This window comes from Sciurus vulgaris (assembly GCF_902686455.1).
Source record: "Sciurus vulgaris genome assembly, chromosome: 12".
In the NCBI taxonomy this organism is placed as follows: domain Eukaryota; kingdom Metazoa; phylum Chordata; class Mammalia; order Rodentia; family Sciuridae; genus Sciurus; species Sciurus vulgaris.
The window spans coordinates 40367855-40393391 of NC_136473.1; the positions used below are offsets into that span (position 1 = coordinate 40367855).

Sequence of the window (25537 nt, forward strand, 5' to 3'; positions counted from 1 at the left end):
AATAAAAACTAAGAACCAAAAGTTTCATATATACTCATTTGAGAAAAACTAATGATAATAGAGGGGCTGTTGAATTGTAGACTGCAATGTCTATTGACAGTCTGGCATCCTTTCCCATTTCTTCAGGTAACAAAATCCAGATTTTCTTTTTCTCTTGGTTGCCTCTCTGCCTTCTGTCTATTGTGCATTCTCATGCCCACATCCAGGTGGCTGATAAGAGAACCTATCTTCCTGAACAATTGGTCCAGGAACAGGCACAAAATCCATCATTCAAGTGGAGTAAATCAGAATTTTATTAAAGATAATTACATATTCTGGGGAAGAAATCACCTTGTCCCTCTAATCCTTTCTCTGTGGTCATGACCTTGAAGGACCACTTAAGCATGGAGCTGTCATTATCACCTTTGACACAGCCTGGAGAGCACTTCCTTGAGAAGGAAACCAGGTCGGAAGAAAACATGGATGACATTGTGCTGATTGGCATTAGTTGAACCTTTGGCTCCAGCTATGCATGAAGCCATATCTATTCCTTGGTTTCCAAGTCATGACCATTAAATCACTTTACTGTTTAAACTAATCCAGGTTGTGCTTCCTGATGTACAACCAACAAACCCTGACACCACTCACTCATGTATGGGGAATTTATAAGACACTTCCTCTTAAATGTGAAAATTGCTGCCATATATTTGCATAATAATAGGTATTCAGTTGACATGGTCAGAACAAATATCAAATACACAAAATGAGATTTGATATACCTAAGGTGAATAAGTATTTTGAAACCAAAAGCGGACATTCTCAAATGAAGGTCCTAAGAGTCTTGGAAATCAATGAGACAGGAGTTTGCTTTGGCAGACAACATTAAATTTGGGTATGTTTGAGTAAATTTGAGTGTGATTTAAATTTGAGTATGTTTGGCTACATCTAGTCCATGCCTCAACATAATTACTAAACCTGTGAAATCACAAAGGGGTTTAAATTTTCAGAAAAACGAACTACAGTGGAGAATGTGATTTTGCACAACAGGTTAGATGAAAATCACCATATGAATTTAAGGATGCCATCTGACCTCATAAAATACAAACTAATGGAAATTCCTATGAATTTTCAAGACAATGAATCAATTGTGTTATTTAGCTTTATTTTATTATAAAGTTTTAATTGCACCTACTTTAAGATACAGGCACAAATTCAAAACATACATTTCTCACATTTTATTCCATCACAGAATTTCTGCATTTGAACTCTCAGTATGCTTCAGTTCTCCCACCTGTGGCATGAGGGGGAGAAATAATAACTTCAGAGGATGGTAAACTCCAGGTCTGTTTTGAACTCTGTGAATGCAAATTATAATTAAAAAATCCCAATATGTGCTTGCTTTTTGATTGTGCATTTAAAAATGCAAACTGATATATTTTGCTTTATCATCTGTCACAATACAACTTTACTATCTTAACTTTTACATTTCTTTTCTTTTCAGTGCCTGCAAGTAAAATTTATACTGGAAAAAATCAAGAAGAGAATGTTCATGAGTATTTTTCTTTTCTTACCAAACATTTTTCCTTGCTGTCTGCATTGCTGTGTATCATCCCTGCTGTACTGTTTATATCATTTAAGCAAGAGGAAAATGTGCCTGCCAAAAGCTAACCTGTTGTCCTAACAAGCTGAAGCCTCCCTAAATTATAAAAAATTCCAAAAATAAGCTTCTTAAAATATAAAATTCATGTGCTGTTATGCATGACTTCCTAGTTATAGTTTGGATATGAAGTGTTCACCCCAAAGCTCCTGTGTTATCACAGAACTGTTCAGAGGTGAAAAGATCAGATTATGAAAATTTTAATCTAATCAGTGGATTAATCCATGTGATGGATTAATAATTTGAAAGGACTACTATACTAGGGAATAACTCTAGGCAGGTGGGGTGTAGATGGAGGAGGTAGCTCACTGGGTGTGTGCCCTGGGGATCATCCCCATTGTTCGCCTTGTTCTTCCCTGCACCCTCTGCTTCCATGAGCAGAGGAGCACTTCTCTGTCATACCCTTCTTCCACAATGTTCTGCCTCAGCATAGGCCTGGAGCAACTGAGCAAGCCAGCTATGGACTAAATCTCTGAAACTGTAAGCCAAAATACACTTTCTTCCTCTAAATTGTTCTTGTCAGGTCTTTAGGTCACAGTGATAAAAGGGCTGATTAAAACACTGACTAACATAGAAATTGGTACCAAGAAGTGAGGTTGTTGCTGTGACTAACCTTACTATGTGGTTCAGAAGCCTTTGGAACTAGTTTGTGGGAGGAGTTTGGAAAAGTTTGGAAATGTAGGGCAGAGAAGTCTTAGAATGCTGTGAGCAGAGCTTAACAGATGATTCTGGTGGGAGTTCAGAACACCAGGATGTCAATAGGAGTGCAGATAGTAAAGACTGTCCTGATGAAGTTTCGAAAGGGAAGGCAGAATTAGACTAGGCACCATTTGTATTGTATTCCAGCAAACAATTTATCTATTGTGAGATTTTGTGCAAGGCCAAATTTAAAGATGATGGACTAATTAATCTAACAGAGGAAATTTCAAGGCAGCACAGCATTTATTCAGTGACATGGATATTGTTATCAACTTTTAGCCAGGTTTACTCTTAGAACCAGGAGCAAAAAGCAAATGAGAAGGATTTAAAAACTTGAAGTGTGGAAAAAAAAAATACAAGTACAACTGGGGCCAAAGAAGTTGTGGTTGTTGAAGTAACTACAGCCACTAAAGAGATGATAAGTACTTTTCACAAAGACAATAGGAAAGACACCTGAAGGGATCTCAGGAATTGGCAGGCTCAAGGGTGTAAAAGTAATTCTTTAAGAAGAGACAATGGGAGCACCGTGCTCTCATGGGTGGGGGTGTTCTAGGAAGTTGTTCCACTATGCTTAGTCATCCAGACATTCCGAGGTCACTGCAGCCATAGTCTCAGGAGGCCCAGTCACTACTCAAGCTGGTGGCAGAACTTGGTGTCATTCACATGGTGCTGGTTCTGCAGGAATGCAAGATGTTGGAACTGGGTCATGGAACCTTCCACCAAGATTTAAAAGGAAGGAATGGTAGGCCAGACAAAGGGTAATAAGAGTCAAAATCCCTGCAGGCTGCCCCTGAGAGTTTGATGCATGAATTTGTAAAGGTGAAACAGAAGCTAGAATGGAGACCCCAAGAATTAAGAGATGCCAATAATGTGGATTATCTGCTGAGGAAAGCTGCTGACTCTGGAGAGAGGCCAAGAAAGAGGCCATGAGTGCTACAACAGCAAGGCTAAAGAGTGGCACTGCCTGTGGAGATTACGTATTGCCACCGTGTGCTCCAGGAGATATAGGACTTGTTTGTCCAGCTGGTTTTCAGTCTTGTTTTGGTACCATCCTCTCTTTCTATACCCCTATTTTTCACTTTTCGAATGGGAACATTTACTCTGTGCTATTAAAATTCAGATATATGTAACTAACTTTTGTCGAGTCTCACAGCCAAGAATTTGCCTGAGTCTCACATGACACTTTGGACCTGGACTTTTGGGCAATGTGGGAACTGTTAAGGCTGTGGGAATTCCTGGAGATGGCCCAAATGTATTTTGCACTGTGCGATGGTCATGAACTTTTTAAAGCTGGGTGAAATGTTAAGTTTTAGACATAAGGTGTCCCCTCTCAAAGGCTCCTATATTAATACAGAAACATTCAGAGGTGAAATGATTATATTATGAGATCTGTAACTTAATCAGTGGATTAGTCCATTTGATGGATGAATAATTTGAAAGGACTATTATATTGGGCAGTACCTCTAGGCAGGTGGGTGAAGTTGGAGGTGGTTTGTCACTACAGGTGTGACCTTGGAGATTTTATCTTGTGTCCCTTGTTGCCCTCTCACCACCTCCTTCCTGGTCACAATGAGTGGAGCAGCATTCCTCTGGCACATCCTTGGCCATGGTATTCTCCCTCATTTTGGGCCCAGAACAATGGAGCAGGTTATCATGGTGTGAACCCCTATAACTGTGAGCCAAACTAAGCTTCTCCTTCTCTGATTTGTTCTTGTGAGGTGTTTTGGTTACAGAGACGAAGGCTAACACTTTCCTCATATCATATAAACTTTTGTGTGGCATTAGAACAGGTCCATTGAAACAATATATTTTGTGGATGAAAATCAAGCAACAAACATTAATTTATCACCTCCTACAAAGGAGGAAAGCACTCTGATAATTAATGGCTTAGCATAATAAATTGAAGTAAAAAAGTTTTATAAAAAAGAATGCCCATTGAAAACCTAACCAAATCATTAGACTGAACTATTAAGGCCAGAAATCATGAAATAATTTTAAAAAGTCACAAGTACCCATGAAAATGTGTGCAGTAATGATGTTGAATGTAGACTAGAAAGTACCTTAGTCATATTTTGTATCAATTATCCAAACAAAATTAGTGTATGGATGTCTGATATAGGTTATAAAGAAAGAATTTTAATTCTCCTTTGATTATTGCTGGGAAGATAAAGAACAAGGAAAAGAATGGAAAAAAAAAAACATTTTCATTGCAAAGAGTTATTAGGGGGACACTTTCCCTGTACATCAGTTGATATATTCATTAATTTGTTGTAAATAATTGTTAGAAAAATTCCTTATCTAAAAAACAAAAGTATTGAACCTCTAATTTGAGGCATTAAAGCTGAAATAATACCATTAATATTATTGTTACTGCTTCATTATGAATTAAGCAGATTTTTGTGAAATCTATGAAAAACTAGCCAACTTTGCTAGGAAAATATGTTCTACACAAAATGTGCTACTTGCTCAATTTTAAACTTAGAAAATTATAAAAGCGTTGACAATAACTTCTGTAGTGAGATTGGTCTTCCATGTCAAACTTCACTGCTCACTGGAGTCCTTCAGCACCTTTCCTCTATCCTTACTTTCATCACATGATGTACTTAACTGAGAAAATGGAATAGTACAGAGAAATTGGCCCCAACTAAAATAACAAACCTACTTGGAATGTATACCCATCAGCTCCTCCTTTCCTATTGCTCTAACAGAAAGCTGCTTGTATCTTTTCATATTCATTTATCTGGGCTTGAGATTGCATCCTCTCTTGCCTTCTCAGGCTATTTACACGCTGATTATCTTTATTATGCTTTAAACTCAACACTTCCTTTTACTGGACTCTATCCATCAATGTTTAAGAATGTTAAAAGGACCCCATTTTAAAAACAAGCAAAAATTAACCTCCCTTCACATTTCTTCTTTCCAAAACTGTTGTCTCTTTTCTCCCCTTCAGTAGACACTCCCAGAGAAAATTTTCTTCATGCATTGTTTTTATTTCTTTGCCTTCCACTGATTCCTTAGTGCATTCCAATGTGGCCTCTAATCCTGCTCCTCCCTCACTCTTGCTAAAGTCAGCTCTCAGTAACCTGTAACACCAGTAAGTACAATTGCATTTTAGTCCTCGTCCAGCCAGAACTCTCAATGTTATTTGCTATGGTTTAGATCTTAAATATCCTCCACAGGTCCATTTGCTAAAGGCTTGGTCACCAGCCTGTGGCACTACTGGCAGGTAGTAGAACCTACTGGTGAGGCCCAGTAGGAGGAAGTTAGGTGAACCCTTAAAGAAGATATTGGGACTCCAATATTTTCTCTTTTTTTGCTTAGATGTACCCTGAGGTGAAGAGGTCTCCTCCACCATGCTCTATGATATCTGTGCCACCAAAGCAATGTGGCCTACTGACCATGGACTTAAACCATCAGCCTAAATAAACTTTTCTTCCCTCTAAGTTGTTTCGAGTATTTTATAAGAAGGATGGAAAGCTGAGTAGCACAGTACTCAATTCTTGTCCACTACTTCCATTTGGAAATTCCCCCTTGCAAACCCTTCTAAAACCTTCTTCCATTATGCCTTGTCTATGTGAAATTATCACTACATATCTAATTACAAAAGCTTGAATCTTAAGGGTCATCATTGACAACACCCTTTCATTCACATATCCATCTCTATCCTGTTATTTATATTTCCTAAATGCATGTAGTATGCATCCTTTTCCAATCTGCACTTCCATAGTCCTTATTCAAGCTCTTATTTAGATTCCACTGTTGCTACTTCATAACCAATCTCCTCACTTCTTCCCTTACTCCACTCATAACCCACTCTCTACACAATAGTCAGACTCATCTAATAAAAGTACCATAAAATTAAGTTATTTTAGAATAAATTAAACAGTTCTTATTGTGATTTTGAAGACTTCATTTGATATTTTTAAATTATTTTATTGACTTCTTTTAAGATTCCTTAAGTTTAGTTCTCGATTTATATAAAACTATGAATACATTTTAAGAAAGTAGCCACTCTTTTTTTAAAGCTCAACTTACATTTGAAGATCATTCTACAAAAAGATAGTCCTTTAGAAAACCTTAGTATGTTCTCTAATGATACTTTTATTGGTTTGCTGTTTCTGTTATTTTTATTTTAGTCTTCTTAATTTAGTAAGTCAATAAAAGCAGAATAATGTAGGATAATTCTTTCAGACAAATGGTATACTGTTTTAAAAACCTAGCCTTAACTTCTGCCACCAACATTTTGAACCCACCAGCATGATACAAAATTTAGTTGTCTTCCTTCCTCTTGTTTGTTATTGAATACATTGTATTACAAGAACTTCACATTTGTTTTAAAATATCAGATGGCATTTTTTTGTCCAATGTGTGAAGACTTTTGAAGGTAAGTTTTAAAGATCTAGAAATGAAGAATCAGAAACAAAAGATTCATGTTTATTTACTTATTTCTCTGCTTATAAAAATTAAGGAGATAGCTGTGAGGCCCTAAAAGACACCTTTTGTACTATAGAGGAAGAAAGGCAGAAGGGCCACTCTTAAAAGAATTATTTTAAATAATAATTACACTTCATTTTTACCTTTTCCTAGTTTCACTTCCTTTATACTTACATGTCAAATGTTGGTTTGCTCCCATTAAAAATATGTTGCTGTATTGTTTTGGGCATTGATGAGTTTCATTTTTAAAACAAACTAAAACTTGACTATACTTGATACAGTTTGGGGTAAGCAACATGAATCTCCATATTGCATCAATCTAAAGTACTTTGAGGAAGTTAGTTGCTCAAATGGCCTTCTGGGAGCAATGGATCTCATCTTATTTCTGACAAATTGATGAGAACCTGATGAAAGAAAGGGCACATTTACCATCCAGCCCATTCTTATAATGGGTCACTGTTCCTGCCTTCCTCAGATGGGCCTCACTTCTGCAGCAGCCTCGGAACCCCACTCAATGAGGTTAGGTATTGACCACGAAGGGCCTCTGCTGGGCCCTCTGGGAGAGCGATAGATGAATCTTCCCTTCAGTGAAACTGGGTCCTATTTAATATAGGGAAGTGTGGTATTAAAAAGAAGTGATGTGTTCAGGAGACCAAAATAAATTCAATTTAGGAATACTGCCAAATTCTTCCTTTGTCTATCACTTATTCTCATGTAAAGTCGGTCTCTCTCCCTTGCTGGGGAATTGGGGAAATCTAAAATTGACCCTTTTCACCACTTACTGGAATCCAGCAGCAAAGGAAAGATGTTGTTAGCAAGGACAATTTGCTCTGTACCAATGCACCAGGCAGCAATTATCAATCAGTGTGGTAGGGCTCCATTACCCAGAACTGTGTGTGGAAACCAAGGCGTCTAGGAAAGCCGCAGATAACCTTAGAACCAGAATATCAGAGGAAGAACATAAATACATCTCTCCAAGTGTACATAGTGTATGTCTTATTAGTTGGTTGCAGAAAGGCTGGCAAAAGTGCTCAGGGGAAGTCAGAAAGGCATTTTCTGAGAGTTGACCCGCTGGAGCAGCCAGCCCTTCTTGGGAACCGCAGGAGGAAGCCGGAGGGGCGAGGTCGGGGTATGGTGGGGGCTACGGGACTGTCCCTCCCGGGGTGCTGCGATCAGTGGATGTATTTGTTGTCCTGGCAGGTCTATGCTGGGAAATGCATACTCAGCAGGGAAAAGGGAAGAGAGATTGGAGGCAGTTTTCTAAAAACAGCGCAACTCAAGTCTCCTGCTTGTGCCCCCTAGCTCACCCCATTCAGGCACACAGTAGAAACTGGCTCCCCGGAGCGAGCGCGTCGGGCGCGAGCGCGTACCCGCTAGAAAGATAACAAGTATCTGCGACTCCAGGACGCCCGGGTCGCTGCTTCCGCCCGGCTCCCCTTCACTGTCAACCTGCCAGGTCCTGAGAGGCGCCTGTTCCTCTGAGTCCAGGACTTAGGTCGCTCGGGGTCACCCTAAATGTGATGGTGCCGCTTGCCCAGAGCAGCTGGAACTGGCGGGGCTGCGCCGAGTTACAGAGGACAGCCTCCAGGCGGTTCTGCGTGCGGGTCGTAACCAAGCGCCGGGGCTTTACTCCAACGGCTCGCTCCCCTGGGGATGTACTGGGCGCGGCTGGCGTCCCCGCCTTGCTTCCAACCAGCCCGCCTGCCCCAGCCGGGGGCTGCCTTCGGCACCGCTACGATCTCTTCCGCTCTCCCCGGGCATTTGACCCCCGGGCTTTCTGTGTGCCCTCCCCACCCGCGCCTGGGAAAGAGTGAAAGAGCATTAGAGGAGGAAAGTGCCGAAGGAAAGGAGGCGCTCGGGGGCAGGGCCGGCTCGTGGAGCCCAGAGGGCTGAGTCTCCAGCTTTGCAGCTTGGCTGCAGGGCCTCAGGGACTCCGCACTAGAGAAAGAAGGCTCGACCCGGAGCAGGAGAGCGGCGAGTGCGGACTCCGAGAGTGCAACTCGGCGCCGCCCGGAACCCTCCTGCACCTTGAAGGGCACGCGTCACCACGCCCAGTCGCGACCGGCGAGTGCCGAGCCCTGGCCAGAGAGGCCTGTGCGCCTCGGGCGTCCTTTCTCCCTGTCTGACCCTAGTTCTTCCGCCAAAACCTTTGACCAGTCTCCTTGCCAACATTCCTAAATCTCCTTTGCCAGCTCTTTGCATCAGGTAGGATCCAGGCTCTGCTTTAGCGGTGTGTACATAAACGCCATTTCCCAGAAGGCGTATGACCTTTCCACCTCCCCCAAGAACTCTTTCGGAGCGTGTCCGTGGGCATTTAGCCCTGTTAGTGCCTGATCGGTGGCCACAACCTGTTTGTTCCCTAAATTGTCCTTGCTATTCATATCCGCATACGCCTCCTGCAGCAGTTCCCGGAAAGCCCTCGGGGATGGAACTGGGGGGCTTCCAGTAGCAGTGAGGACGCGCGACCCTGGGAGGTGGGGGTGGGCAAGAGTTTTGGGGGCCAACACGGAGCAGGCACTGTGAGGGCCCTGCAAAGATCACCTCTCTCCTCCACTCTTCTCCCTCCCTTGGGATGCACAGAAACGGGCCACTGGATTCCTAATTTACAATTCCCTGGAGCTCTGGGCTCTGAAACAAGCAAGGCCGGACAGTGTCTGTCGGCGGCTGCCCCCTAGCTAGGAGGCCCACCACCTCCCACCCTCTCGGGTTCCCTCTGACCCAGAGGAGAGAGAAGCAAATCTCGGGGAACAATGAAGCCCGCAGCATGTGGAGGGCACCCGGGCGCTATTGACACCCAGCCGCGCGCTTTGGTGCCGGGCAGGGAGGCAGAGTGAAGCTGAAGCCCGGCTTCGCCCGGCAGGGCGGTCCAACATGGCTTTACGTGGCAGAGACACTGCCTCCGCTCGTTCGGCTCAGTGGTGCATCTCTCGATCTAACCTGTTTTCTCCTTTTGGCTCTACAATCCTGACCTGAAGTGGCCAGGGGCGCGGGCTGCTCTCTACCACAGGTCTCAGGGTGGCATGGTGGGGAGTGACAGGGGGTTGGCACCAAGTTCCTCACCGCGGTGGCCACCGGCCGGGATTTAGAGTTTCAAGAAGCAGCCGCCACCTCCCGGGCACTCCTCTCTCCACCGCCGCAAGATCCTCGCCTCCCAGAGCTGCCCGGCTCTCCCCCCGGGGTTCCAGAGCAAGTACGCCGAGGTAGGCCAGCCGGACCCTGAGCCTGGCATCGATCTCGATGCCCCTTACTGAAACACACACATCCTCACGCCCTGGGCGCAGACTCCTAGAGCCTTTCTTCCCGTGGAGCTCCCTGTAGGGCCTCCAGAGAGACAGACAGACGGACAGGGAAAGCACACCAAGAGAAACTTGTTCCTCCCAGTCTCCTGTCAGGCAATTACTGGCGAGCCTGTGCGGGGAGAGGGGAGGGAGGAAGCGAGGGAAGGGCTCCAGAAGGGAGGGGGAGGACGGAGGAGTGGGGGAGGCGGGGGTGCAGTTGGTGAAACTCCTCTGTCTCCCGCTCATCTTTTCATTGCTTGCTCCTCTCCTTTCCGCAGACAACCCGGACCTCCCCTGGGCGCCAGCTCCTCGGCTCCAACCGGTCCAGAAACAAACCGGATTTTTTTTTTTTTTTTTTTCTTTCTGGAAATTGGCTTTGGTGTGCGTCGCCCTACCTCCCTCCTTCCTCCCCCTCCCATCTCCTTTTTTTTTTTTTTTTTTTTTTTTTTTTTTTTTTTTTTTGAGACATGGCCCGGGCAGTGGCTCCTGGAAGAGGAACAAGTGTGGGAAAAGGGAGAGGAAACCGGAGCTAAATGACAGGATGCAGGCGACTTGAGACACAAAAAGAGACGCGTTTCTCTCCAATCAAGGCATTGCCTCGCGGCTTTCCTTTCCCCAAGACGGACTGAGGATTTTACGGCTCTAGGAGCAGTTGGAGCGCCTCGGATTGTTTAGATTCCCCTCTTTGCTGTGTTTTCCCCTGCACGTTCTCATTCTCCCGCGTTTGCCTGGGGATCCGGCGAAGGGAGGATGGAGAGGGGGCTGCCGCTCCTCTGCGCAGCGCTTGCCCTCGCCCTCGCCCTGGCCGGCGCTTTTCGCAACGGTAAGTGACAGGCGGAGGCGCGTGTGACAGCGCGGTGCCCCGGGCTTCCCAGCTGCCCGGGACCCGCCTGGGTTAGGCTTCCCGCCTCAGCTACGCGACTCACGCAGAGCCGCTGTGAGGTCCAGGAATAACCACCTCCCGGGTGTAGGAAACTTTTATCTGGGCGGAAAAATATAAGAAAAAAGATCAGTCGGTTTAGGGCAGGGGGATTTCAAGTCCTCTGGCTCCTTCCTGAACTTGGTTGTTTGGTTGTAGGGCTTTTCCTGCAGAGTTGGAGGTAGGCAGAGCTGCCTACCTTCCCAGATCAGCACACCAATTATCTTAATAATGTTTCCTCCCAAAGGCAATTAAATGAGACTCCTTTCAAAAAATCTGATGGCTGTTGAAAGTTAATGAACACTTTTCCCGGAGAACTTCCTGGTTCTTTCAGCTTCCCTAAACTGTTTCCTCTGGTGGGCGACTGCAAGAGATAGCGGTTTGTCTTGTCTGTTGCTGGAACTCCCCCGCCTTTGTAAATCGTCCCTGATCCGTCTGGAGTATGAATGAAAGTTACATAGTGTCAATAAAGGAATCTGATATATACAGTAAAGTCACCATCATATATGAAAATCTCTAACCTAGTTGCAGCTTCCACTTAGCCTTTAAAACTGCTCACTGTTAAGTAAATGAAAGACTGTACTAGGGTATAAGCAGTGCCATGAAACCTGTATAATGTGTTTTAAAATATGATCTGGTTGTAAGCATGTTGGATTTACACTGTAAAGTAGGTGAGAGCGAGAGCATGAAATATCTTTACAGTAAATCTTCAGCAATTATTATTAACTAATGATCAAATATTTACTTTTGTCTGGCTTAGATTTCAAAGTAATTAGAAGCAAAGAACATCCACTACTTACTATGGTATATTGTTTTAATAAGAGACTGCAAGTGGAGAGGCTCATAGCAAGAAGAATTTAAATCACGTCTTTATGATGGAAGTTAATCTCTCTAATGTGCTTTTTCCTTGAGGTTTTGTGATTTAAGCAATAGATTCCCCCTGCCCCCACAGGTACCAAGCAGTGTTCTAACAGATAAGCCAAAAAAAAAAAAAAAAAAAATTGTGAAAGTGGATGAAGCTCAATTTATTAATGAACCTAAATTGGAGGCATCTTTGTGTAATCTGGCAGGGAAGCAAACACTCAAAAAATTGTGAATGTGAAGTTCGATTTATTAATGAACCTGCATTCATGGCATCTTTGTATAATCTGGAGGGAATAAAACAACATTCTCTTCCAAAGGAAAAAGCTCAATGGTTAGACTTTTAAAATTACAGTAATTCACCCTATGTCCTTCACAACTTTTGAGATTAAATTCATAGTGGGGGTAGTTCACATGACGGATTTGAAAGCTAGTTCAAAGAGCTTTAAGATTTTAGGTTCTGAACTCCACAAACACACACACACACACACACACACACACACACACACGCATTTCTTAATTTCCTTAGCAGAAATCTGGGGAATGCTGAGAATCTGGGCTTCAGTCAGTGAGTTTGACTAGCTAAAGCCATGTTGCTCTGCTTGAAGTGACCAGAGCGAGTAAATGCCTCAGTAAGTTAGCAGTCCTCCTAAAGCCATGTCCACCTCCTCCGAGTACCAGTGACTGCTAAATTAATTCATTAACCTTATTTAGGACTAATGGTCTAGAGTCATTAGAAATTGCTCTTTCTTAATCAACTGTTAGAGAGATTTAACAGAGCCAGGGAGTCTAGCAGTCCACATTATCTTATTACACTGTCACTTTCTCAGAAGTCACAGATTAAAGAGCTCTGGTGTGGTACCAAGTCCACCTAAATGTCTTCTGAAGTGACTCTGTCGAGTGACTAGAAGCAGTGCTGTTTTATGTCACTCTTCTAACAGATGCCAGACACTGCCATGATGTTTGTACAGAGCTGGAGGAGACTTAATGAGACAGGTTCACTTTCCAAGTTTTCTGCACATTTAAAATAATGCATGAGTCTCAGTAGAATCACATAACAGAGTCCAGTATGATCATTAGCTGAGATTCTGAATGCCAGTTGCAACATCATTTCTTCTTGGCAAACATAAAGCTTTTAAAAGCCAATGCAAAGAAACCAGTATAAGACCATCCCCAATCTAAGAAACAAAGTCAGACACATCTAGCAAATGAAGAAAAAATATAATTTATATTGTCTTCTTTTTAATTTATGGGAAATGACTTCTGTAATGCATGTAGCTTTATGCATTTTTGATGTGCACTTCATCTTTCATTTCCATTTGACCTGGTTTTCCTGTAATAAAATTCTGTAGATTTATAAATTCATGCTGAGAGCAAAGAATGCCATTCTCTTTCCACAGGGAATCTATTAGATGCAATATTAAAATCTATATATACCATTACTGAATATTTGTGATTGATAGGCTTATATATTTCACTGCTTTCATACCTGTTTCTCTTACATAGTATATGCACCAAATTTTTATTGCTTAAAATTAAGCATCAATAAATGTGGCAGCATTCCAGGCTGAGGCTCTCCAGTATGAAATTCATCATAAATAGTGACAATAGGGATCTATGCCGAACAATAAACCAACCCAGAGACTGGTTTATTTGTGTGAATCACTTCAGCATTTGGGTTTTTAAAACTGAGGGCTCAAAACCAGTTAGCTCACCTTTTCCAGAATGTGAGAATGTGGTTCACTATACGTGGTACACAGACATCAGTGTGGTGGGATTTTTTTCCCCTCCAACATTTAGGTAATTAGAATTAATGCTGCAGTGGCTATTTATTTTTCTTTCTGCCCCATTGCTTTAATCTGGCCTTGGAGCCTGAGCAACTTGGAGAAGTAAAGCAGTATTATTTCTGCTTCACCAACTATACTTTGTTCTCTGTTGATTTGGATCTCAGGAGCAGAGATAACTCAAAATCACTTAGATTTATGGGCAGATAAAACAAAAACAAAAAAGAGTTTGGCTTTAAGCCAATCAAAGTCTTGGAGGACAATCCCCACTGATCAATGACATAGACCAGGCTTATCATCAAAAAGCGACACAAGGGGTCGAACAGCTTCTTTTAGTCACCTTCCACTTAGAACTTGCTACTTAATGTGATTACACTTCTTGGGGGATAATTAAGTCTAGCAGAAGCTCCCAGGGGACCATGTTAACATCAATTGAGGGGATTTAACGTTTTTAATGCTAGAAGACCTTTTTCTTGGGCAGGAACTTTGCGGGTGGACAGTCTTCTCAAATCTCAATCTGCTTTCTGCCTGAGCCAACCTCCCAGAGCTCAAAGAGTGTTCTTTAGTAGAGTGTTGCTCTCAGGGCCACCTGAGGACTTGTGGAGACCTCTTGGAGTCCCTCTTAAAAAGTTATGGAATGTTTACTAACTGGTAATATATATATACATAAAACTAAAATACCTAGCTGATTGTCAGGGAGAGCTCTACTAAAATGTTATATTTATTACAGATAAATGTGGCGGCACTATAAAAATTGAAAGTCCCGGGTACCTTACATCTCCCGGTTATCCTCATTCTTATCACCCGAGTGAAAAATGTGAATGGCTGATTCAGGCACCGGACCCATACCAGAGAATTATGATCAACTTCAACCCTCACTTCGATTTGGAGGACAGAGATTGCAAGTGAGTGAAAACGTGTTTGAACAGGGCACCACAGCACCATCTAGTGGTCATGCATGTCCACGGGGGAAATCTTATGCAGTAAAGTGTAAGATATAAATGGATCCAGGAGGGATTCCAATCTAGGACAGATCATTTGTCTATGGTATAGAAACTAAATTAAGTTTCTGAGTTCCTAAAAATAGGAAGATGATATTTAAATGTCTAATCTCCGATACTATTTACTGTTAACACTTCTGGTTTTGGAAATTTTTTAAGAAATGTGAATGAGTGACTCTTTCTTTCTGGAAAGGACTTGGAGAACTAAAAAGCCAAACTTTTCCTCACAGTTTTATTATATATCATGGGTCACCAGGACACATTATACACATATGATGGGGTTGGATATTTTTAAAACAATGTTGTGGCACATAATATGATGTAAGAATTATATTATTGAGTTTAACACGGAGAAAAGCAAATTGTCATAGGAGTTAAAGTATATAGATGAGTATAAGATGAGGTTTTTAAAATGGTAGACTAATGACTGGAAGACTTCCATGAAAAGTGCTAGAAAATAAGTTACAGTCAATCCAATGAAAACCCAAATATACCTATTTTCCATCTATCTGCCTTAGTTTGGCTCTCTTCTTCTATTGTTAAGTTACTAACATCACTCTGTCATATTTTGCTACTAAGAATACATTTTTCTATAGAGAAACCCAAATTATTTTCTTACCTTACCTGAAAATACAAGTGTTTTGGTGTTGCTTTCCACAGTATTGAAATTATGTTTTTACGTTGCATTTGTCAGTCCACTCAGATTCACGTTTGCTAATCTCTCTGATGTTCAGCACACCAACTGTCCATCCTGTCCACATAATTCCATTCTGCTACACTAAACATGGTGTGGTCCCCAGAGACTTGAACCTGCTTATCGATCTTATGAATTTATATATATATATATATATATATATATGTGTGTGTGTGTGTGTGTATATGTATATATGTAGTATATATAAGTATATGTGTATATATATGTATATATACATATATATGAGCAGTTTTATAAAAAGAAAATAATCTCCTTAATTTTCAATTCTGAAGTATTCCTCAGGGACTTGTTTTTGCAAGTTTTAAAATGGTTCAGTTTGATCCAATCCTATATCAATGTCTATAGGTTACTACTTCCATTGAACATAAACATTTTTATGGAGGCATGTTTGTTATTAAACAAACATGATATTCTATCTGCACATACGTTTCTTTAGAAAAGAACAGAATAATGTGAAAACATTCCCACCTGTAGGAAGCATCCAGCAACCTGTTGAGTTGATGGAGTACACTAACTCTTTGTGGTCAGGGAAATTAGGTCATCCAGTTAACTCAACATTTTGGTGCCTAGAGAATCAGTATACATGCATAGACTGATGATAGGTTTCTAAATAATCAGCATATATTGCAATGTGATAAAATTATGCTGATTCCAATTTAATCTTTATTCTGTGATTCAGAAATGCTTCAGGGCATGGTGTTGATTTTTGAATTTTGTGTGGAAATTGCCATTAATAGAGTATTCCAGTGACTACTAGGAAACAGGAATCCATTGTATTTTCTTTTTGTTTTTCACTAATTGTGCGTGTGTGCATGCGTGCGTGCGTGTGTGTGTTGCTGGAGATTGAACCCAGAGCCTCACACACATGTTAGAAAAGCACTCTGCCACTGAGCTACACTCCTTTGTCAACCACATAGACGACCTGGAGACTTGTCTTTCATTTTAATTAATTAATTTTTGCTTTTTTTCAATGCTTTAACTGCTATAGGAGTTAACTGTAACTCCCATTAACTTTAAGAAACTCTAGTAAAACATAGTTTTAAGAAAACTTGGGTAAAACAGAAAAAATAAGGTGCTACTAGATTTCAGTAACTCATGTTTACTCATTCCTGATCAAGAAATTGTGGCCATGTATATATGTACTAGAATAAAGAATTTAGAATCATCACTGGTTGTTAGCAATGGTGTGCTGGTAAATGTTTAACATCTGGTTCTTCCCCATATGATGTCATCATGCACACACTTGAGAAGAGACGTTCACAACTGGTTTCTCGTGAGCTAGTACAAACCAGGTCCAGCACATAACTGGAGTAGAAGTTATGGAAGGCAAGCCAGTTGCATGAACTAATTATGTAAAGTGCTTACAACAGTGTTTGGCCCACAGTAAACCATAAATCATGATTTGTCATAGAATGGGGTGGGACAAGGTAGGGTGGGATTGGAAGAGCACTGTTTTTGTTTTTTGTTTTTAAAGATAACATAAGGATGATGGTAATTTATAGATAGACAATTTTAATGATATCAGCAAGATATTAGAGAAAGTAACAAAGCTAAGAAGATTGTTTCTATAACAATCATATGATGGTGAGGTTTGCTTGGTTTTGTTTTTGTGAGGTTTTATTTGTTTGCTTGCTGTGGAGGAAGGTGGTTTCTTACTTACCGTAACTGAGGCTCTGTTCTCTGTGAAGCTGCCATCTCCTGGCCAGGGGCGAAAGACTGATGCATTTAGTCCAATGAAGTCAATAGAGTTTATGCTCATGTAAAATACTTTGTGCTGTATTTTAAAGTTTTGCTACCTTATCTTTTTAATCAAGAAAAATTCCAAAAGGATATAGAAAGACCGATTTTAGGCATTGCCTTCACTGTCTTTCCAGGAGGATCCGATAATGACTCCTGGTCATTATTGAGGCTGCAGTTGAGATTCTTCAAATGTGGCCCCCTACTTACCTCCTTTTGTAAGGCTGTGAGAAGTATCACAGTTTTAAAATCTACAGGTGATTAAAATTCTATGGAAAAATGGGAAATCCAAAAGCTCTTTAAATAACAAGTTTTGAGAGTCCAATGTTTATTTTAGGTGCCCAAAAACATAGCTTTTGATTGTCCCTGCTGTTTTGTTGGGGGGTTTTGTTGGTTTTGATTTGGAATTTGTTTGTAGTGTGTATTAGGTGATTTACAAAAATAGATGTGCAGTGACACAAAACTTGATTCAGTATATCACATTAAGAGTGCTGGTAAGATTTAGTTATCACTCCTAACAAGCAGTTTATCTTATTTGAGATATTTAATATTTAATATTTTACCCTGTTGCAGCTACAGTGTATGTCTATTAGCAGCAGAAAGTACTTACTGTACTGATGTCACTAGGTAGCTGGTAGGATAAAATGAAATCACAGATTTAAAGTCCTTTGAAAAGTTAAAAGCTGTCCACCAAATAAGTTTTCATCATTACTATAATGTCTTTAACAACTTGGTTATTGTTAGACAATTTGAAAATGTGAAACTAAGCATATGTCAAACTGAATATATTGATCCATTAATGGGATGATTGCCACAGAATACACTCTTCTTTTTCTCTTGAAATTCTCAGTATTTGTTCAGTCAACTCTCACTGTGAGAAAACTCAAGAAATCAATTTCTTAGCACATTTGCTTATTGAGAAACATCCTTGAGATCCAAATAAGTGATTTTTCTTTCCCAGGGTTTAGGGTGGATGACATTATTAAATAGACCAGCTGAATAGTTTTGGCAGAAAAATCGTTTTATTTTAAATTTTATTGTTTTGTTTATAGTTATGAAAAAAACATCGTTTCATGGCTTCAACAACATAGTATATAATTAGAGTTTTTCTTGTGAATAGTGTTAAGACCAACCCAGTTCATAAGTAAACTATAAACCCTCCTTTACAAAATGAGTGTTAAATTTTCATGGTGGTAATAGAGGCAGGAAACTTCCTCAGGGAAAATAAATGTGTGAATTATCTAGGATAGTTTGAAAATGCAGTTGGTGTTGATGCCACCACTTAATCAGGCTCATCATAAATAAACATCAAAACCATGGCAATATGACCCCTTCAATTATTTTATTGAGCAAGGTGTGCTATTAGTCAATAGATCAGTAGAACAACAGAGCATCTGTCCACAGGGCTAAACTAGGGCTAGGATTTCTATCTATATATTGTTTTGTTGATGTATGAGAAAACACTAGAGAATGTTCAGAAAGTACAAGATGTTGAAGAAATGGATGATTTCTCTTTTTTGTATAAGCTAAATCCTGCATACTCCTGAAGTGTGAAAGTACTATGATAAGTCAAAAAGAAAAAAACTGAACAGCTAAGTGTTCTTAGAAAGAAGTGTTCATTGTATGTTGTAAATGGTTTCCAGTATTTACATGGAACTAGTTAGATCTTACTTCACTAAAGTTTTCTTCAGTGGTAAAGGCAGACATCTTGAATCTCATAAAACTTTATATCTGTATAATAAACAAGAATGTCATTGATACAGTAGTTAGAATTTATGAAACTTTTCCGGTTTCCCAGCAATGCAAACTATCAGCATGATAATTTATAATGGTTTGTGACAAATACTGCTGAGCAAAGAGGTGTGTGGTTACATTCAGATCAGATGTCGTCATCTGGGGAGCAATAAAAATTTCACAGACATTGGGTTAAAAACATTAAGAAAATGAATGTGAAGCTCAAAAAAAAAAAAAAAAAAAAAGAAAAAGAAGAAAATGGCCGGGGAAAGGAAGTCTAAAAAGGTAATGTTGAGGAGAGAAAACCTGATAGTGGATTTATTTTACTGACAAGATCCTGACTTCACTGTGATTTGACAGTGTTATTCCATAACATAGTGTAGATGCTTTTCTTTCCATAATTTACTATTTATCTCATCTTTATGTAACCAATAATAGATGTGTTTTCCCTAATTCAGTGCATTCAAAGGAAGGTTTCACTCTTATAACTTCAAATGAAGTCTAATCACAGAGAAATCATAATTAAGTAGAGATGATAATGAAGTTTTGGAATTTTATTGAAATAAGTCACACATTGTTTCTTAATGCTACTTTTCAAATTGCCTAAATTATCACAAACATTAAAACACTACTAATCTTCTTCATTTTCATGGAATATAAAGTCACCGAATGAAAATTAATCAGCCATTAGTTTCTCAAATCTGATTTTATTCCTGCAAATTCCATTTTATAACGGTCACACAGTCATTTAGTTGGTTATTTTGGGGACTATACAGTTCATTTATTGTTTCTTGAGTAATATTTTGTAATTTGATACTCTTTTCCCGTTCTTTTGTTCAGCATGGGGGGGGGGGTTGTGCTAATTTTATTTTTTAAACATTGCATTAAAATACTGTTTATCTTGATTATTAAGGTTTTTGGCTTTTGTGTCAAAGGCAAGTGTCTCATTCTAGTCTTATATTTTAGAGCATCACTTAGAATTTTTTTTTAATTCTTTGTTTCATGGAAAACATTGAGTCATCTAAGAAAAATAGTTCTTCATTTTCTATGTAAAATAAGAAGCGCATATACTTTAAAGTATAATGTACCTAGAAAAATATACAACCTAAGTGTAAAAGCTGATATAAAGTCTTGAAAGATGAGCAAATGCATGCAACTAATCCAGAAGCAGCCTTTTCCATCTTCCAGAAAACCCCTGGAGTCTTCTTTAGTCACTAACCTTTGCCCTTCAGGGCAGTTCTAACTCATGTGATTCCATTTGTATGAATTTCAAAACTGGACAAAACTCAACCATAGTCTTAGGAGTCTCTGTGAGCTCTGCTCTGAATAGACATTGTGACATTTTTTTTTTGAAGTAGAGAGAGAAAAATATATACTGTTCCCCTTCTGATAAGAGAGCAGAGTCCTATTGAAGCATTTTTTATTTCTTTCCAGTGGCTACTGTAGAAATACCTTGTCTTTGTTTTATATACCACAGTTATGTTTAAGTAGACAAAAAGTTTTATATGCTTTATATGCAAGGCAAATTCTGAAAAAGCTTTTCTTACACTTTCCCTTATCTTTTCATTCCTGGTTTTATCGTGGGAGACTTCCCTGTGTGGGCAATCTAAGGGTTCCACTACCAAGTTCAATTCATTTGAACGAGTATTGGGTGGGTAAGAATAAACCCTTCTAGAATAATGCTGGCCAATGTCATTACCCTCCTGCAGCATCCCTGGTTATTACTCAAACAGATAATTATCTACTTTCATCCTTTGGATATTTTTTTCTCATTAGCACTGATTTAATTTGAACATAACCCTATGTTGTTTAATAAGCTAATTTTTTTGTTATTATTTAGTCTACGTACTTATATTTGATCACAATAAATTTTGAGTATGACAAGGTAGTTTTGTCTTAGGCACTTCTGTCATTGAAAGAAGCAACCTTTTTGAGAAGCTGAAAAAGAGAAGGTTAGTTGAGATTTTTATCAAATTGAATCAACATGTGTATGACATTTCCAACCAGTCTTCTCTTTGGGGCACAGGCACTTAAGAATTGATCCAAGTGAGACATATGCCTTCAGCTGACATGCATATTCTCAGTTCCTTTCTTTCCAGCATAAAACTTGATACTATGTGCATGATAACATGCTTCAGCAAGAAGCACACACACAAACTCATATGTGTATGTAGAGGAGGCCAAAAACTAAACTTAACTAATTGCACTTGTAGTATCCATCAAGCCTGATAATTAAGCCCAAAAAGAGACAAAATCAGTGTTCAGATCAGGTTCCAAATGTCCCTTAATTGGTTGTTTGTAATCAATCCTAATTGTAAGAGTCAGGTGATTTGGCAGTACATAGTGCCTCAAAGAAAGGTTTGTTCTGCTATTCTGTTTGATTAGCCCATGTCTAATATCTAGTTTAATAACTACTGTCTTATGGTTGAAATAATTCAGAGTCTTTGCAGATAGTTTAGAAAATGGAGTGCATTCATTCAGAACTCTGCTAAATTCTGCAGACAGGCAAATGGAAGACAAACCATCTTCCGACTTCTGTCCACTCAGTTACTTAAAGAGGTTCAAGTTCATTGGGGAGAACTTTTGACTTATAACATGTTTTTCCTCCTCTTAAAGCCTGAGTATGAATTGCTGTATTATCTTTAGTCTATATGGTTTTATTCTCCTTTAATTTAAAGAATCATAAAATGTTTGGAAGGAAATGATGTTGAATGATGTTGATGGGTCATCAATGTGTGCCCATCATGGTGCTAAGTACAGGCACATGATGTCACTTGATCTTCCTGTCATACCTATTTTAGTGGTGACAGTCCTGAAGTTTAAGAAAGTTAAATGCCCAAATTCTCAGCTTCTACACCTTTCTACCTTTGTGGTCAAAGGCACACTTGGAATGTGTCTTTTGAAATGAGAGAATTTTCATGAAATGCTGCTGACTTATTTTTTCTAATAGCCATCTTCCTCCATGAACTATCTCACATGAAAGTTTAAACATAAACCAGTCACTTCTGAGGGAGAACTTAATTATTCAACTTTTGGTTCACGTTAAGTAAGCACTTGTGTAAATGGTGTACAAAATTTCCCAACCAATTGGTGATTTTCTACTCAATCAAAACTTGCATTAACTTAGAAATGGAAATCCCATGTGAGAAATATCTAAATTCTGGTCCCTTTGGTTGATGGAACTTGAAAACACAAAGCACATATAAACACACTATTTATTTGAAGCCTGACAACCAGGCCGCTCATGGATTGGATTTATACAATGGGTTAAAAGGACATTTGAGATACCAGCTGTATCCAGCACTTAGTCCCAGGTCCAGAAGTAAAGTGTGCTCCCTTCCAAGTATTGCTCATTTTCTTAATCTCAGGAAAGAATGACTCCCCGATTCCCAAAATGTTGATGCTGCGGTTCTGTAAGGGTTAAGTGGGAATGCTCGCTCAGGCGCTGGGTTCCTATGAGAAGCAGAGGAGTGTTTTTTGAGGAAAAACAGATGCTGTGAAGTATTTTGTTTTTATCTGGGTAGATACTTTGTACAAGCAGCTGAGACAGGTTGGAGGTGATTACTTGTAGCTTCTGTGATAGACTGGCATGTCACCAAGACAGCTTCCAGTCCCAGCCTGAAAGAGGATGCTAAATGTCTCATTATTCAAGTTCTTGAATTTCTTTAGAACAGCCAGTGATGGCAAAGGCCAATATAGTCACAATTCCAAGTCCTTGTTTGATTCTCCGACCAATAGATACTATGTGCAAGGCAGCTTACGATGCAGGATGCAAGCTATCAGGGAAATAATGAGGAAAAAAAAAAATAAGATCTGAGCAAAAATTTTAGTCTGAAGAAAATAAATGTAAACATTTTTCAAGCATGAAATTTCCCCAACATGAAGAATATACTTTTGATGCTAAGATAAAGATTAAAGGGCCCTGCATAGTTCCACAAACTTGGTAGCACTTAAGCTCACTTGGTCTTGTAAGGAATTATGTTGTTTTTAGATGGATAGATTAGATTACTATTTTACCTTTTTTTTTCAGTACTGGAAATTGAACACAAGATCTCACTCAGTCTAGGCAAGTGCTCTGCCATGGGGCTATATTCCCAGTCCTTTTTAAGAGTTATTTTGAGAAAGGGTCTAAGTTACCCAGGCTGAGGTCATCAATCCTCCTGCCTCAGCCTCCTGGATAGCTGGGATTATAGGCAGCTGCCATTACCCTTTTTTCTTTATTATCTTGGCTCATACTTATCTATCCATTTAATTTATTCATTAAATGTTGTTATATAAAAGATCATTAAAATAAAGAAAACTTTAAGTTTCTAGATTGAACCAGTCTTTTGGAAAAATGACAGCCAGTAAAAATGACAAATACCCAATTAATTTGACAGTCTGACGTCCCCCCTCCCCCATAGCACTCGTTTGCACATCTGGTCTAACACCCATCTCTGGAGGTTCTTGATTCTAACTATACAGGCAAGCATTTTTTCCTCATTGGTAGAACTCCACAAAGGCAGTAGCTATATCTTCCTTATATCTCCACCCTCCACAGTCCAACAGAATGCTTTGCACTAGTGTAACTCAACTAAACAACTGGCACTTTTACTGAAATGGAAACCCGATATGTGAAGAGTAGGAGTGGAAAAAAAACCACATATTTCACTGAGCAGTCTGTGGTTCACAGTAGGCAATATGAAGAAGGGACCAGCAAAGTTCCACAGAAAAGGTCAAAGGGGCAATTTTGGTAACTGCTCAAAGGCTGAGTGACAGTCTTTCAGGAAGGACTTATGGAGGCTACTCTCTGGACCTAAAGATGCATTTCTGCATCCAGAAAATCTGACCACATCCATCCCTAGCAGCTTCTTCCCTTCCACAGGTGGTAGCTCATAATTGTATTTTTCACTAGTAGGCTGAGAGAAGGTTGAGGGGTATTTTTGTTTTTGTTTTTGTTTTTTTGAAAGCACTGATTAGAATTTCTCTCCCCCCCTCCCCAGGAAAATGTTCTGCATCTTCCTTACCTCTTATTCCAAGCCAATTTCTTTGTCCACACAGCTGGGAACAGTGCTGATTAATGATTAGGATATATTGGTTCAGTCCCTCCAAGGCACACCTGTCTTCCTACTGTCCTAGCATCTTACCTGATGTGTGTGCTGGTTCATTAACGTGAGCTGGGAATTCCTGATTATCAGGGGACTGTGTTTGCAGCTCCCTAGGAAAAAGTGTTCTAGTGAGAATTAGGGACAAGAGTTATAATTGCACCTTTGCCATTCATTCCCATCTGTGAGACAGAAGATAGGTCATATGGACTAGGTCACAATTATATGAGTGGCATAATTATGGCACAGTTAATGCTGCCACTCTGAGAATGTCAACAAGTGCAACTTGGGAAGGTAAAACAAAGACCAGGTTGCCTACTTGAAGGTCTGGCAGAGCAACACTACCTGCATGCAGCTTTTATTCGCCTTTTCCCCTTCTCTCTTGGAAGCAGTACTGCTTTTCTTCCTCTGCCTATCTCAATAATTCAGTGTTGGTGAGATGCTCTAGGTGGAATTGTCTTATGAATACAGGACAAATAACGTGAAACAAAGCCTAGGTATCACAGGAAGTGCATCCGCAGGGTCTGTTCCTTAAAATAAGTTCAGACTGTAAACAATAACATCTGCATCCTCAGGAGTAGACACAAATATTTCAAAAGTACCGTGCATGCCCCCAGTAAAGATAGCATCTAATGCTCAGCGTGTGTTCAAACAACAAGAATTTCTGGATTTCCTTGCAATAAGTTGACTGTGTTATAATCACCATCTTCTAAAAATCTGGATGGGTGTAGTTTCTGGAAAATCTCATGGAAGATGCTATCTCAGTGTCACAGACTTGATGATAATAGCATGAATGGCTTTTTTTTTTTTTAAAGTCATTCTTTTCCCATGGGCTTGCAAATATGTTCAGTATACTCAGACAATAAACTAGCCTGTGCTTACAGCATCATTATATTTGTTTCCAAGAAAGAGGAAACACGTGAATTTTATAGCATCCATTTATCAGGAAAGGCAACTGGGGAAATAAGTATTTTTAAACTGATGGTCCATCACATTCTATTCCTCCCCTCTTCTTCTTGAAGCCCCAGGTCTTCTAGCCTTTCGATCTCTTTCTCCCATTTCTGGGTATGCTAGACTTCCTAACAGTGACAGGGGGAATTCCCAATGGTGACGAGCACATTTGCAGGAAGAACCTTGGAATAGTGACAGAGAACAGATTACTATTTTAGTTCCTTCTCCCCATTTCACCCTTATGAATAATCAATGATATCCGCAGCCTTCAAAAGTACTCTGAACTTCTTTTTCATTTGATGACTATAGGTGTGTCTGGGATATCCCACAGAAGGGATTTGCTTTCCTTTTAGGGGAACCACTGCGGGCCTCCATGGGTCAAATGGATTCTGTAGGGCTTTCCTGTTTATGAGGAAAAGAAATCCTCTTTTGGCCTTGTTAACCCTGCAAACAAGTATTTCATCTCTCTTTTCTGTCACTGCCAAGAGTATTCAAAGTGGGACTGTGATCTGGAGCTCCACCATCTCCTCTCTCTTCAGCATTAGCTTGTGTCTCCTCCACTGGACTGAAACTACTCATTCACATGTCTTCCTTCATTTACTTTTCTGTTGCTCCAAACATTTTACCATAACTTGGTCCTCACTTCTTCAGCATTTGTGCAACTCTGCACAGTTGACTGTTCACCATATATGGAAACTGCTTCT

The 25537-nt window shown here is 39.9% G+C and overlaps 1 long non-coding RNA gene across 3 annotated transcripts; it reads left to right on the top strand.

The window, feature by feature from the left end:
- Positions 1-6342: 6342 nt before the first annotated feature.
- LOC306641047 lies at positions 6343-15426 on the top strand. 3 transcript variants are annotated; one of them, XR_013757995.1, is made up of 4 exons: positions 6343-8974; positions 9745-10161; positions 10326-10870; positions 14342-15426. It is a non-coding gene; the product is annotated as an uncharacterized lncRNA (long non-coding RNA). The 3 variants fall into 3 exon arrangements; XR_013757996.1 differs by lacking the exon at positions 9745-10161 and having other exon boundaries at positions 6413-8974; XR_013757997.1 differs by having other exon boundaries at positions 6414-9969.
- Positions 15427-25537: the final 10111 nt, after the last annotated feature.